Source organism: Mauremys reevesii, linkage group 2, assembly GCF_016161935.1.
Source record: "Mauremys reevesii isolate NIE-2019 linkage group 2, ASM1616193v1, whole genome shotgun sequence".
NCBI classification, from domain to species: Eukaryota; Metazoa; Chordata; order Testudines; family Geoemydidae; genus Mauremys; species Mauremys reevesii.
This window is the reverse complement of record NC_052624.1, coordinates 193,182,362-193,194,942: the sequence shown is the minus strand read 5'-3', so window position 1 is coordinate 193,194,942 and position 12,581 is coordinate 193,182,362. Positions and strand designations below refer to the sequence as shown.

At 39.8% G+C, this 12,581-nt stretch overlaps 1 protein-coding gene and 1 long non-coding RNA gene across 9 annotated transcripts in view; one reads left to right on the top strand and one right to left on the bottom strand.

Annotated features, from left to right (window-relative positions):
- Window positions 1-12,581, top strand: part of CCDC102B (coiled-coil domain containing 102B) — a 413,274-nt gene that overhangs the window by 289,454 nt on the left and 111,239 nt on the right. The gene's annotated exons all lie outside the window — the stretch shown is intronic.
- Window positions 1,979-3,752, bottom strand: LOC120397476. Its single transcript, XR_005593818.1, has 3 exons — window positions 3,668-3,752; window positions 2,552-2,655; window positions 1,979-2,248 (listed from the first exon to the last, which is right to left on the bottom strand). It is a non-coding gene; the product is annotated as an uncharacterized LOC120397476 (long non-coding RNA).

The window sequence follows — 12,581 nt, the reverse complement described above, 5'->3', positions numbered from 1 at the left end:
AGGCGCATGCGGTCCCGTCTTCCGCCCGGCTGCCCGCTGAGCTCCGCAGGCTGCCACTGCGCCCCGGCCGCCGGAGCCAAATGCCGCCCTCCCCAGGATGCCGGAGCCACGGGAAGAGGGGACCCGCCGCGGGACTGGGGAAGGGCGGCGCAGCGCTCCGCGCTGCTTGGGGCAGCCTACTTTGTAGAGCCGCCCCTGCCCCAGCCGCCAAGGTTCTACCACATTTGCCAGAACCTATCAATCTGTTTGCCCATGTTCTGACCTGTTAAGCAATGTTAATTAAAAAAATCAACAACAATGTTCTTTAACCACCTTTAAGATGTAAGTGGGTGCAGAAAGAAATTAATCACTGATTCTTTGGTCCTTTTATGGGTGAAAAGGTGTGGCTCTTTTGGATGAAAATAGCCCAAAGAGGAAGGAAATTACAAGTAGTCCCAATAGTGTTGTCTAGAATGTGAAAGAAGGGAGGCAAAACAAATCATATCACTGCTGCATTTTTAGGCCTGGCCTCTGGAACCATCTTAAAAAAAACCAAACACACACACACACACACACACGTAAGAAAGAAAACAACAGATACATGTTTTTAAAACTAAAAAAAAAAGAAAAAAAGATTACACTGTTACCTTTATTTGCACCATTGGTGAACTGGTATTGCCATAAAGCATAATAAAGGTATTTGTGACTTGACATTTACTTCCATTTTAAAATGGCGATAACTGTTTGTTTCAGAGTTTTGCTTTCCTGTATCTGCCACTTTTTGGAATTTCAAGTATGTTGTTTTTTATTTTATGATACCGGTCTTTGGAAGAAGCATATGGAATGGTATCTGAGTGATTACTCTAGCTTGTACCAGCTATAATACTATATTTTGCTTAGGAGTATTCTGTGACAAGCCCACTAGAATGATCATTGAAAGCAACCACACAGATTTATTATTTTTTGGCAGAAGCGTCTATAGAGGGAATATGATTATCATTCTTCTCACTGTTTTCTCTAATTCTTTTCAATAGGTGGTTAGGGTATAATAATACAGCATGTGAATGCACTGGGCTGTCTATAAAAGTAGTTGAGCAGTCTAAGCCTGCCAGATTTAAAAGTTTTGTCACTTGTGCTAATAATGAACAGACACCAGCCTAGTCCCATGTCACAAACATCTTTCTATATAACACATTGATCGTGTACTGAAAAAGGCTAAGGAAATCTAACAAAGTATACCATGCAGAAGAACAGCTAAATGCAGTAGCACCAAAGGTCTCTCTAGCACATACTAACCCTTTCAAAAAGGAAACATTGCCGATGTAGCCTCTCACTCTCAGAACAATCTGTTCTTCTTTCCCACCTACAGGGATTTAGAAAATTTTTTAGGTGCAATAAAGGTTCCAAGAGATCCTTCCCTGTTGCTCGGACCAATAATTTGACCATAATCAGTAGGGTAAAGTCAAAACTGAAGATGTCCAAACTTTCAGAAACAAACAAGAACGTTTCAGGCACCACTACAAATTACATTTGATTTGTAGCAAATAATTCTGTAGGTCAGAAATAGGGATACATCAGGCATGTCTAAACTGAAGTTAGACTCCTGTGGCTGGCCCATGGCAGCTGACTTGGGCTCGGGCTAAAGGGCTGTTTAACTATGCTATAGACATTTGGGCTCAGGCTGGAGTGTCCCAGAGCTTGGGCTGCACCCTTAGCCCTAAATGTCTACATTGCAATTAAACAGCCTTAGCTGGAGCCCTGCAAGGCCAGCATGAGTGTCTAATTGAAGTGTAGACATAATGTAAACATAGAAAACAATGGGTATCGCCTGAATCAGGCCAGAAAGTAGAGCCAGAAAGTTTCAGTTCCCCTCCCCTATTACAGGCCTAATTTTCCAGACAGAACTGAGTTTGCATGAGGTGTAAGGATGAAACAAGACCATGTCATCTATAAAACACACGTTTTTATTATTCGCAGCAAGGGAGAAAAACATGCAGAATTGTGGCAGAAATAAGAACTATTAATTTTCTTAATACAATCAGAAGCAGTAATGCAGGAAGATACTTTTCTTCCATACCTTAAAATATACATGGAGATGAAATGCATACTTTTGTGTGACCAGGAAGTATTTCATACTTCCATGTTCTGTGTGACCAGGACATGGAAGATTGAAATAAATTGCATCCAAATCTCAATTTAAGTCCACAGAAGGAGACATCTGCTAAGAAGAAGGAAGGTCCTTTGTCTTGCTTTCCCTGTTGATTTCCATCTAGAGCAGATTGAATATTAATGAAAATGGTTTAACACATTTCAGTCTTTTTTGGAATAAATCATCTAACACACATTTTTAGAATTATTTATCCAGCTCTACACATACTCAAATATTCTTTGAGGCTATCCCCTTATTGCAAGGGAAGAAAAATGTGCATGTTTGCCTATGCTTAAGCAAAGGAAGTGATGAGTTACATTCAATAAAAGGGAGGGAAACATACAAGAATGTTGTGCTTATATTGTGAGCTCATAATTTAGGGCCTGAGACTGCTAAACAATGGAAATTGAGGGCTTTCAGTACCTTGTATGTTTGGGCCTCTCAGCTATGAACTTCTTTGGGCAGGGACCACGCCTTCTTCAGTATCACATACAGCTCCAAGCACATGGTCTAACCTTAGCAAAGAGCTAATACAAATTAATCAGCATATGTATGCCTAGCTTTAAACTGTCAGTATAACAAATTGTCAGTATTTCCCTTTAAATAAACATAATTGCTATTCTCTGAATAAAAATTAATCTGTTTTTTATTCCTCAGGGAATTACGTCACATATCACTTGAACACATTTTGGAGGTACCACTTCCCAGAACAAATAACAAAATCATGACAGAGGGTGATGTGGGGGGAGGAAGGAAGAGATTTGTAATCTTTGCAAATTACCAAATTCGAGGGCAGTAAACAAACATTCCAATTTTCTATCATCCATTTTTTAAAATATTGTGTGTGTGTGTGTAATACATGAGTGAGTTTTAAGGTTAAGTATTTTTAGAACACAGGTGGTGTCCTAGTGGACAAATTTTTCACTGATTAGTTACTTTAGCATTCCAAATAGTTGTTTAGTTGTTTGTGTGTGGTTCTTGTTTCTTTGTTGTTTTTTTGTTGTGGTTGGAGGACTCTCTTTAATCTAAAATCTTCATCTAAGAGTCTCTAAAATGCAGGAAATTATGTCTGGTTTTACTAATTTTTCCATGAGAAGGGTGCCACCTCTCTTCCCTCAAATTAAATTTGCCTTGCTTACCCACTTCTTTGTTGAGCAATTAGCCTTCTAAAGGGGGGATAGAAACAATGGCTAGGATTTAAGATGAAAACACCAAGAAAGGATGGTCCTGGGAAGTACAGTAATACTGAGAGTGATTGAATAATGTAACCAAATTAAATTTTTGGATACATATCATAAAACATTCCTAATGGTAATGTTACCCGGGGTTCTTTCAACCCAAAGCTCTTGGTAACTTTTACTCTGTGCGAGGAGGTGTCAGGAAATAAATCAGGGGAGGCACGGCCATCCAATCGATAGATGGCTGGCACAAACAGGACAACACAAGGGTGCTTTCACTTAAAGCTAAATTTTACTAGTCTCAAGCACTTACACACGTCCGCAACAAGTTAGTAAAACACCCCCAACCTTTGATAATTACCAAAGCTGAGTGTGGCTTTCGAGTGATACAGCATCAGCCCGTCTGCCGCTGGGGAACCCAAGATGCGTCCAGAGGGAGAGGCCAGTCCCAAAATGAGTCCTACTTGTCTCAAGCTTTTTCCCCTTATTTATACATTAGTAATTAAAGAAACCTTGTTAAGTAAGCAGTTTCAAGCAAAGAGGTTCCTTCTGATTATTGATTAACCAGGTGTGGGTCTTTCCAGAACTTGCAGCCTTGAGACCTCAATAGACATTCCTGGGGCATATCCTACTCTTTGAAAACACATGTATCAGCAACTTTTAACCCAGTTCTTATCAGGAAGGATGCGGGGTCAAGCTGCCCTTTCGGTGGCACCCTAAATCCCCCTCCCCTCCTGCCTTGGTCAAGCTGAGACTTGCTTTTAACAGCTTGCTGACTAGGCTGTCTTTAACAATAAGCCATAGTGGTTTCAGGCACTTTACTGGTTTGTCAAAGTCTCCCCGTACAGTAAGATATTGCAGACTATGGACGACAGTGGATAAAGTATTAGACTAGACCTTAGAAATCTGGGTTCTGCTCCCTGGTGGCCTCCTGTGTGACTTTGGACAAGTCATTTCACTGCTCTGTACCTCTGTTTCCCCACCTGTAAAATGGGGATAATGATGAATCAACACCTTGTGGTTTACTGATTAAAAGTGCTATACAAAAGCTAGATGTAATTAAAAAAAATAATATGGAATAGTTTAAGGGAACTGGTGGAAGATCGATTTTAAAACAATTAAACATAGTTCCTTCCATACACAGTGTTTGTACACTGCACTTACAGGGACACAGACTTAATAACAGGCAGATAGCATTGGGTTAACCCATGAGGGGCCCTAAAAGTGATCACAAGTAGGTTGTACTTGATGCACTGGAGAAGGGGGAGCTAGATGCATGGTCTTGACTGATGTGGGAATTAAACTGGTGTATCTGAGTTCAGAAGTGAACCAGTGGCATGCATCTTTTAATGGACTTTGGCTAAGGTGTTTACGTCTCACCTGGTATTTTTTAAAACTGTGAGTCAATCACAAATACGTTGTATTTCAGATGTGATATGATGAATTTTGTTCTAGTCTGGCAGGCAGTATCCTCAGCCACTTACTGTGGCAATTTGAGTTTCTTAGAATTTAGAAAAGTGGAAGCATTTCTGCAAGAGTCAGCTATTTAAAGATAGCGTATTGATTGTTTGATGGCAAAAGTACATTAATCCTTCTTTGGAAGAGGCACAAAACCAAGGTCCTGACCGCTGTCATTAAGTCCCCTTGCACTAGGGATTTAACCAGCTTGAGCCAAATTCTGCCATTGATTTTAGTGGGATTATATAGATATAACCGAAGGCAGAATTTGGCTTGTGGTATCCTGGCCTTATTCCAAACTGGGTAATTACATTCTGCCTAACTAATTCCTGCTGCAGTTTCAGTTCAGTCTTCACTATTCTTCCTTTCCTCCCTTGCTATTCATTTTTCACTCAGGAGGTGACTGCACTTCCATGGTGCATCAACATGAAGTGATCTCTTGCTATAGTTTCTATAGCATTGTTTATGACTTGTATTACAGTAGTACCCAAAATATGCTATATAATTAAACACTATCTGACTCACACACAATGTCCTTGTCTTGAAGATCTAACAGACTAATCAGTTAGTTACATTTATAAATTATTTTGGGATTGTTTATAATGGAAGGGGCTAATATAGTAGTATAGTATTAGCTAGGCACCTGAAGACATGGACGCCACCACATCAAGGTGTGACCGTGCCTCAGTGGGTCACAGCTGAGAATACCAGATTCAGGACAAACCCCTGAGAACTAGGGCAGACTCATTCCCAAACTGGTGGTTATTCTATCATAAGATATACCAAGCCAGTAACAAAAGTAAACTTCTGTCTCACCACACTGGTTAACAAGAAGTCAAAGCCTCCTTAGGCATTTCAGTCCTTGCTTCACCACCCAGACACTGGACTCTATGATGAGTGGTTACTGAAAACCAATTTCATCACATATGGGGTCCTCTAATCTCAAGAGATGAGCCGCATAGCAAGGTCAGTATATAATTCAGATCATACCCAATAATCACATTTTGCCAATTCTTTAATGTTTAAAGGTTTATTTATAAGAGAAAAGAAAGAGGAAAGAGATAAAGTGGTCAAAGAAATCAAATACATGCAATCATTGTAGACAGCGATTTCCCTACACCCCCCCTTGAATTTCCCCAACACTGCCCCCCCCAGTTTGGTGAATTTGTTACATGCAGTGTTGCCAATTTAGTGATTGTTTGGAAATTTGAATTGAAGTTGAAACATTAAACATACTTTAAAAGCGTATAAAGTGTATGATAAAATACATGTATCTGAAAAAGTATAATAGATTTGAAAAGTATGAACATATACTAGATTTCTTATACAGCTTTTGTTTTTATGACTATGTCAGTGCATTCATTCAGTGATGTTGGCCAAATTATGATTTGTAAGCAAAGTCTAAATGAACTCTCCCTGACAGATAGTGATGAGCTGGGGGAAAAGCTTCAGGACCAGATTGTATTTACATTCACACCTAATCTACCTAGCTATCCAGCAAACAGAGCTGTGTTGCCCAGGTGATAGATTTTGGCTGGGGTTGGGTTACAAATCACTTGAATGCGGGGGAGGGGGGGGGATGAACTGTTGTTATTCTTATTGTATGAGTAAAGGGCAGTGGAACTGTACTTAGCAGAGTTCTTGGATCACGTTTGTAGCAGTGATATTACAGACTGCTGGCTTGTAAAGTTTCTGATAACTTCCAAAAGAATAGAAGGTTCTCAGTCCATAGTCAGTATGCTCCTTTTAGTGTAAGTCTAGAGATCAGAGCAGGAAAGAGTCAAAATGGAGATGCTTCCAAGGTCTTTTATATGTTCTCCAATGTAGAGGGAATTTCACTGTCCAAAACAAAGATCTCAGCCTCAGTTTGTGAAAAATGGCAGGCAGAAGTTGGAGTCCACGGTCACATGAGCAAGTCACATGCCCTTACATGGCTGGATGACTCATAGGAGCAGCCATTACCCATAATCTGGCTATGGTGTCCATGGGAAGGCTCACAGGGCAGGGATAAGCTTTTTCTATAGCCCATTGTGAGAGTTAAATGTTCTTTAATGGGCCATCAACTTGAATGGTCCATTCACAATGTGGTGGCTAGACTGGATGTAAACTACCTTTGGCTGTTGCCCTAGGAACAAACTCATTTGAAATACTGGTACATAGTCAATATTGATAACTTTAGATGCAAAGATGACATGCACACAAACAGGATAATTATATTTGATAGATTGTAACTTTTCCACTTATAACTTACATGATATACTTTGTATAAGATGTGTTGCAGCAGTTATCTAACAGTGGCAATATTAATGATATAAATGGTCATCATACAGACTCACTCAAGGATCAAACTTTATGGGACAATTTAACAAATCATGGTAGCACCAAATAATATTTATTTTGTTTATATCTAGTGTTTATGGTTGTTTACTTATTAAATTGGAGCATATTTTAAAGGGTATTGCCATTAAATTGCTTCCTTCCTTTCTTAAGTATGGTCATGAAGAACAGACACAAAATAAGAAAACGTTACCAAAATATATAGCATAAAATATGGAGAACTATATCCCCAAAAATAGAGATTATGAAAGCAAGAGATGAACATATTCATAACTGAAAGAAAAGTTCATGCATACAAAGTACTGCAAATAATTCATTAAACAAATAATTACTAATCAAACTAAAACTACCACTAGATATAGTAATAGCTTGTCATAGAGATTTATATTATCCTAGAAATACCCATTTCAAATTCTTTGAAGAATGCTGAGTTCTGCTTCTCTAATCTTTCTTTTAATGTCAAGAAAGGGGAGTTTTATTTAAGACTCTGGGGATGATCCTCAGCTGGTATAAATTAGCATGGGCTCATTGAAATCAGTGAAGCTATGACAATTAACACTTCCTCAGGTTCTGCCTCTCTAACTCTAGACTCTTCAGGATGCCTTGGCTTTTTCCCTGTTCTTAAATTCTTTTCTTTCTTACACTTGTGTCATTGTGGCCATGTGAAAGAATGTGGGCAGTCTAAGGATGACTCATCACTCTGTGCTCTTTGCAAGCATCCCCACATGGGCCAAACTGAGGAGATAATTGTTTAAGTACTGGATGTTTAAACAATTAACAAGGTGACTCATCTCATTATCTGGAAGAAATTAAAAGAGAGAAAGGAAGGCTAGGAGTTCAGGGACGTGAGAGTTTCTCAGGTGGTGGGGTTTTTTTTTTTTTGTTTTTTTTTTGGAGAGGAGAAGGTAAAAAGTCTTGTGCTGTGGGAAGCTAGCACTTAATAGCATCTTGTAAATAAGACATGTAGTATTAAACTTGCTATTGGAGTGTGTGAGGATTGTGCAAGGGAAGTGCAAGGGAAGAGAGCCCCATCCTCTTACAAGCCAGTATAAATGTGTGCAGTGCTACAGATATCTTCCTGAAAGTATATGATCAAGCTCTTCTTTTTCTTTGCAGCTGCAGAATAGATTTATTAAGGAATTAAGATATATGCTCCATACATACATAAATGAAGTAGAAGTCAGCTTTCACCCATTTATCTGTAACTGCTGAGAAATTCATTCTATAACTTCAGGGATTTCAGAGGTTATGAATAGGAAAGATAGTGCATGTATCTGCCGTGCTCTTAATTACTCTGTTTTTTACTGAGCTTTATTCTCTTGACTCCTTTAGTGTGACTGAGCCATCTGGATGTGATATGGTTTATTATTTCTTAGGGACTATGCTAACAAGGCTCATTTTTTGTGTGTGTGGCTTTTGTGACTGTAAACTTATTGTTATGGTAGTTAGTGAGATTCTCCACAGGTCTGACATTTCTGTCCCAAAGTGAATGCAAATTTATGGGGAATAATAGAGAGAACCTGCAGACACAATGTATTGTTTCCAGAACTTAATTTGTAATGAATGTTGCTGGGGCTCAAGCAATTGTTTTATATTCATAACTGATGCAGCAAGCCTAGAGGTGCTGGGTCTATGAACTGCCAAACTTACAGGTGCAGAGGCTCGACCCTGGCAAGCCTGGGCACAAATTAAGCACTGTATACTCAGCATACAATGTCTCATGCACATATTCATAGCTTTCACTAAAAGTCTTATTAACTCAAACCACCAGAAACTCTTTATCTGGAGGAAACTTTTGCTTTCCTTCACCCTAATGCACCCACAAACCTTGCATGCAAATTTGGGGAGCAGGATAAATCTAACTAGGAACTGTTGGGCAGATTTGTGGAGTGGTGATGAAGGAAGTTCGTGGTGGGAAGGGGAAAGAAGTTAGGTCTAGCTTTTAACTTAAGCCTTATATGCTTTGTGTTGACATTAAGGGACATTAAGGTCATGTCCCTTCTTTTCCCCATATTGTTGTGCAGGGGTGTTTTCCTGCTATTCTTTATGCCAGAGATGGCTCTGTCAGTTGTGCATACCTATCTAGTTTTGTAAAGTGCTTTTGAAATCCTTTGGGATGAAGAGCCATTCTGCAAAGGGAAGATATTCTAAAGCATCCATCCTGTATTCTTGTTTACATCTCAGGTGTATTTACAGTCCAGTAAGTTTCACAGCTGCACACTGAAGTGCTAAACACTGCTTTTGAGAACACTTTAAATGTTGAGGAGGCTATCCTTACTTAAATCTCAACATCATACAGGCGTTTTTCTTTTTCTCCTTTTCTTTTCTCTCTCTTTTTGTTGGGGGTAACTGAAGATTGCTCCATAATGCCTCCTTTTCTCTTACCCATTTGTAAGCAATATGGTCATTGTCATCTCATGAAAATAGATACTATTCATTCCTCTTAGTTATCATTATTATTGTATATTACCAAATGTTCTTTTTGGTTCCTTGGAGAAAATAGGTTTCTTCCTGGTGTTACGTATGCGTGTCATCCTAGGCCGCATTTGTTATTTCTATCAAGCCCTGCTGGCAGACTGTTACTGATGGCCATACTTTTCTCATGAAAACAATGACTCACAGACTAACTCTGTGTGACAAACATTAATAGCGTTCTCTTGCCTGTTAATGCATGTGACCATTATATAGTGAGCTATAGTACTACCACTCTTTTTTTCATTTGCACACTCCCATTGGCTATGGACCAGTACACATCCAGTGAAAACAAGGCTCTTCACAAGTAGAATACAGTAAAGAGTACTGGCAACAAATATAGTGGCTCATAGAAGACACAATTTATTCTTTAGGCCGTTCCCTCCCACTCCCTTCCACTACTAGGAAGAATAATTTAGAACATCAAAAAAGGAAAGGCGATGGTCATTCTCATCCCAAAATGGCTCAGAAGGCAATATTTAGTAAACTCACAGATTGGAAGAGGAATTGGCAATAAGACAGGATCTTCCATTTCCCAGCTTACTTCCACATCCCAACCAAGGTTGTTTGAACCTGACAGCTTGGCTGCTGAGCAACCAGTCTTAACCAAGATGGAAAGTGTATATTATTTTTGAGAAATATCCCAAGTCTCCAGTACTCCTTTCAGCCTATGCATGAAGGACTGGTTACTTGGCTGCTTTGTGTCATTCCAAAAGCACAACATAACCTTATGCTTGGCTTAATTGGATGGTTAGGGATTCCCCAATGTTTGCAGGAAGAGAGACAGAGTCCAAATATCTCTGGCTGGTGGGATAGATTAACAGATTCCAAGAGCAGACGTGACCATTGTGAACATTTAGTTTGACCTCTGGTATAATACAGACCTTTAGAATTTTGCCAACATATGCTCTAGGAACTATCTTTTAGGGGGAAAAAATCCAATCTTGATTTTAAAATTGTCAGTAAAGGAGAATCCACCACTACCCTTTGATAAGTTTTTTCCAATGGTAAATTACTGTGTTTAAAAATTTACACCTTATTTCCAGTCTGAATTTGTCTAGCTTCAACTTCAAACTGTAGTGTTATACTTTGTTTGCTAGATTGAAAAGCCCATTGCCAAATACTTGTTCCCCATTTGAGTGCTTACAGACTGTAATCCAGTTATTGCTTAACCTTCTTTGTTAAGCTAAACAGAGCTCTTTGAGTCCAGCAGTATAAGGTATTTTCCCCAATCTTTTAATCATTCTCATGGCTTTTCCAGGAACCGTCTCCAATTTATCAATATCCTTCTTGAATTGGAACACCAGAACTGGATGCAATATTCCTGCAACAACCAGTGCCAAATACGGAGGTAAAATAACCTCTCTACTCATACAAAGACAAGAGCTGCCATACTGAGTCAGACCATGGTCCATCTTGTCCAGTATCCTGTCTCAGACAATGATCCATGCTTCAGGGGAAGGGTACAGAACAAGGCAATTATGGAGTGATCCACCTGTCTTCAACTCCTGGCTTCTAGCAATCAGAGATTTTGGGTCTCCCTGAGCATGGAAGCTCAATGCAAGTTGTCATTGATTGACGTGTCCTCCATGAACGTATATGGGGTGGCTCCAGGCCCCAGCACGCCAAGCCTGTGCTTGGGGCGGCATGCCGTGGGGGGCGCTCTGCCTGTCGCCAGGAGGGCGGCAGGCGGCTCCGGTGGACCTCCCACAGGCATGCCTGCGGATGCTCCACTGAAGCTGTGGAACCAGCGGACTGGCAGAGCGCCCCCCCATGACGTGCCGCCGTGCTTGGGGCGGCAAAATGGCTAGAGCCGACCCTGAATGTATACCACTTTTTAAAACCCAGATATACATTTGGCTATCACAACATCCCATAGTAATGAGTTCCACTTGTTAGTTGGGTGGAAAAAGTACTTTCTCTTGTTTGTATTAAACCTGCTGCTTATTAACTTCATCAGGTGAGCAGTGGTTTATGTATTATGGGAAAGGGTAAATAACACTTGTCTATTCACTTTTTCCATACCATTCATGATTTTATAGACCTCTATCATATCCCCCATTACTTGTTGTGTTTTTTTTTCCCGAGCTGAATAGCTGAATAATCTTTTTTTAGTCTCTCCTCATATGGAAGCCATTCCATACCTTTGATCACCGTTGTTGCCCTTCTCTGAAACTTTTCCAGTTCCACTATATCCTTTTTGGGATGGAGTGGCCAGAAATGGGTACATTGTTCAAGGTGTGGGCACATCATGTATTTATACAGGGGCATTAAATTACTTTGTCAGATTTTTTTTTCTCTTGCCTGATAGTGCCTGTTAGCTTTTTGACTGATGCAGTACATTGTAGAAGTTTCAGAGAACTATCCGTGGTGATTCCAAGATCTTTCTTGAATGGTAACAGCTAATCTGAATAGTTGGGATTATTTTTCCAATGTGCATTACTTTGTGCTTTTCAACATTTAATTTCACCTGCCATCTTGTCACTCAGTCATGCAGTTTTGCAAGATCCCGCTGTGATTCCTTGCAATCTGCTTTGGATTTAACTATCTTGAATAAATTTGTATCATCTGCAAATTTTGCTGCTTCCCTTTTCCAGGTAATTAATGAATATGCTAAACAGCACAGCCCCAAGTACCATCCTTGGGGATACCTTGCTGTTCACCTCTCGCCATTGTGAAAACTGACCACTCATTCCTACCCTTCATTTTCTATTTTTCAACCAATTACTGATCCATGTGAGAACCTTCCCTCTTATCCCATGGCTACTTAGTTTCCTTTACTGAAATTAGGTTCACCAGCCTATAATTGCGAGGATCGCCTCTGGAATCTTCTGTTTGTTTATGCATCTAACTATTGCATTTTCCTCATTGCTCAGGCTGTGGACTAGAGGGGCAGTCATGTTCAACTCATTATCCACCATACCCCAAATCTTTTTTAGAGTCACTATTTCCCAGGATAAAGTCCCCCATACTATAAGAATGACCTGCATTATTTATTCCTAGACATA